Consider the following 3,747-nt stretch of genomic DNA (forward strand, 5'->3'; position numbering starts at 1 on the left):
GATTTACGTAACAATGGACTTTTGGACATTCAGTTGTAAATATAATTACTCATGTATTTCAAAGATGTTATATGATTCTTTGCCATCTAATTCGTAGGCAAGAAGCTGAAGATAATGCAAGTCGTGTTTATATTTTTTATATCTGCCATTTTGTGCTAAAATAGACCGTGTAAATTGGAGCTCCTGCTCACAAATATCAAATACAGAGCGATTAGAAAATATCATACGCTGTTTATATCTAATCAGTATACAGACATGGCTGTGAGAAATGAGGAATTCATTATGAAAGATTTTTAAGATTCCTTTTTTGTATGTGTGTACATCAAAACATCAAAAATAGAAACTGGTTTTTGCTTCGTCCATGACGGATAACATCAGAGATGACACGTGACTTGTTGCACGATTGTCCTGAAACAAACACCAGGAAATTAATACACTGGTACGATGACAAACTTGAAACTGGGACAGGATTTCCCTATAAAAAAGGAAAAGTTGTTGATTACATTATCATCTTTTCGCCCATGTACAAGAGATATACACATTTCGGTTACTGGTAAGTGAATTATTATATATAATACCTAAATAACTTGTAAAACTAATTGTTCTTGTTATAATATTTTCAAAGTTTTGTTGATATTCAGCGCTGGTGGATGTATAGCAAAGTTCAATAAATGGCTCACGAATAAAAAAAAATAAAATAAAAAAAAAAGACTTTTATTTTATGCTAACTAATGAAATACTGTATTCTATCAGTTAAATATTTTCATATTTCATCACTCACACTGTGAAAATATGAAATCTATATTTTCACACTGTGAGAGATATAGCTCCGCCCCCTCATTACATTGTGTATGAATTTTAAATTATTTGCTTAAAACAGGATGAAAATTGTAGCCGCACTTTATTCTTTATAGTATAGTTCTCGATTCAAATTATTTTACTTAAAGAGAATATATACCGTTATGCAGCAAAAAATAAAACAAAATGGAACTTTATGTTGCATGCGTCTTTATAACGTCACAGCCCGTCTGATGTCATGTCTGTTTACGCGCGTCTGTTTCCCGCGCTGAGATTAAAATAGTTGCAAAATACACATCTCATCTAATTGAGCATAGAATAAAAAGAAAATTTGTTTGTTTTTTTGTGAATATAGAATATATCTCAGCTCGAAGTGAGAAAATTTTATTTTGGTTACGCGGTTTAATATCATGTGATTATAATTTATTTTATAAGTTACTGTAGTTACATGGCAGACGTGAACTACCTTCAGGAGGTGCTGAGCTCGGGAATTATAAAAGAGAATTGTCACTTTAACGAACTTTTAAGTAGGAAAAACATTTTATGTACTAATAAGTGTACAAATAAATTTCTCATTATTCTTCGAAGAAAAAAGTGCAGTCTTACACACATATTAAAAAGTATCTACAGTATAGGTATACACATAGCTCTGTAAGTCATCACAGCATTTATGAACAAAACAATTTTGCCCAATGGAAATCGACTTCATCTCAATAAATAGTGTGTTGTTCCTTGTATTAATTTTGTGAAAAGCGTTACTTTTGTTTCTTTCATTGTTGTCATATATCACTACCGTTCTCATTTACTTTATTTTCAGTGAACATTACCATTAGTTCAAATTACAACAGAATATCTCTCTTACACAGGTAATGAAAATTACATGTTCAAAATCCCCAATTAAGTAGAGTTCCATTAACGAGTCTAAATCATTAATAGTTACATGAGTTAACAGTATATTCTCTTTCAACAGAACAAAATGGCAGACTTACTGCGTGGTCTGACGTTGACAAATAAAGGAAGGAGGGATATCGTTATTGTTTCTTGGAAACAAGGCAGCTTTATTGGTTTTGGAGGGGACCGGACCCAGGTCTACGAATTGTATGAATATGAAACGCCACAAGGAGGTCTTCTGCCCGTGTACATACAAAAAGATTTTGACAAACCCGACATACTCGTCTGCGATGGGCGTATCCAGTATGGAATGAACAACGGAGTGCTCTTTCTTGTGTATCATGACAAGGAGCAAACGCCCTATCAACATCGCTTCGTTTCCAATCAGATGCAAAAGGCGGCATATCTTTTAAACGAATTGGTAAAAAAGCAGGCATACGGCATTGACCTGTCGTGGATAGCTGGAGACTATCTTCGTGATATATGAGCAATTGTATTATCACGCTCAGTTCCATGAACTGTTATATACTGTGACTTAATACATTAAAACCATGATATAATGAAACACCAGTAAACGTATTCACTCTCTTTCTTTTAAGGCAACATTAAACTTTGTGGTCTAGTCGTGATAAATGATTTATGTTTCAGCTTATCATTAGTTTATAGTACTATAAACTGTTACGGATATAACATTTTCAGCTATGAAATATGGAAACTGTAGAAACTAACACAAGAGAAATAAAACAAAATTGTAAGTCACTACATTAAGTTATTTTATATATGGTAGTACTTGAGATGTATTTCCATATGAAATCAAGTTCGACAGTGGTTAAATATTCTTAATTCTGCCAATGTAACATCATGATGTTACTCTCTAAAACTAAATAATACATACCTACCACTTCCCACAGGTGCCGGACGAACTCTGCCGCCTCCCTGTTATATCATCCTGACATCCCCAATATCAATAAAAAGGCAAGGTTTGAAATGGTACTATTTTAATGCCTAAAAAGGTGTTATATTTCGACCTACTTTCATGTATAAAGTAGATCCAGCGATACATAAATTGCATTTATTCACTCACACTGATTATTTATTTCCCATGGTATCACATATATTGCATCCAACATCAGACAAAAACAAATTAGGAGGTCTTGATTATTTTATTATTATTATTTTCTAAAGAAAGTAAGCACTAAACCCGTGCTCCATGTTTACATTGAATTATCGCTGTAGGAGTCAAGTTCAATTCTTTTGGAACACAAACTAACTGAACTTGAAAAAATGTCAAATACATGTGTTGTTATATAACACTCATCTAAAAACTACCACAATGCATTAAGAAGTATTATTAAACACAGTTTCTAGATATTCAATATATTTCATCTCAGGAGTCATCCATTGAAACATTCGTTCTGCAAAACCATCTTATAGTGCAAGGTGCGCTGCGATTGACCAACATGTAAAATAAAAAAAAATGCAATTACTTGTTCAAAACCTTCAGCTACTATTAAGTTCGGGATTTTTATAGGGTTGTACTATATGTTTATAAATGATAACTAACGAAAATGATATTAAAGTTGACATATGTTGCAGGCGGCAAATTTAGATTTTCCATTTTTTTTTTCAGAATGAGTGTATTTTCAGGGTACTTGGTAGTCTCAATCTGTGACTATTTACCTCCTATGATTGTCCGTCTACAGATAACTTCAAACTAAAATGAAATGAAAGTGATTATTATGCAAAGTATTGAACCAGGGATTTGGCAAAAATAAAGAAATAAAAACCTTAAGTAATATGATAAGACATGCAACATTGCGAATCGTACGAAATTAAAAGGAATATTTACTTAATATGATAAAACTGCATTCGGTGATTTTGGCATTGATCTAAATCAAAATGCTGTTGTTTATAAATGTTTGTGCATATAATCAACGTCCTCTTTCCACAACATTTTTTCCAAAATGACGAATACATTGAAAAAAAACTCAAGATGAAGGGCAGATACATCCGATATAAGATGATAATTATGGTTACATGAAATATATTTTCCTGATA

The 3,747-nt window shown here is 32.3% G+C and overlaps 1 long non-coding RNA gene across 1 annotated transcript; it reads left to right on the forward strand.

Annotated features, from left to right (window-relative positions):
- The first annotated feature begins 349 nt into the window (after window positions 1-349).
- On the forward strand, window positions 350-2,451 carry LOC123561501 (uncharacterized). The gene is made up of 2 exons (XR_006688432.2): window positions 350-553; window positions 1,769-2,451. It is a non-coding gene; the product is annotated as an uncharacterized LOC123561501 (long non-coding RNA).
- Window positions 2,452-3,747: the final 1,296 nt, after the last annotated feature.

The sequence above is a fragment of the Mercenaria mercenaria genome, chromosome 10, assembly GCF_021730395.1.
Source record: "Mercenaria mercenaria strain notata chromosome 10, MADL_Memer_1, whole genome shotgun sequence".
Taxonomy (NCBI): Eukaryota; Metazoa; Mollusca; class Bivalvia; order Venerida; family Veneridae; genus Mercenaria; species Mercenaria mercenaria.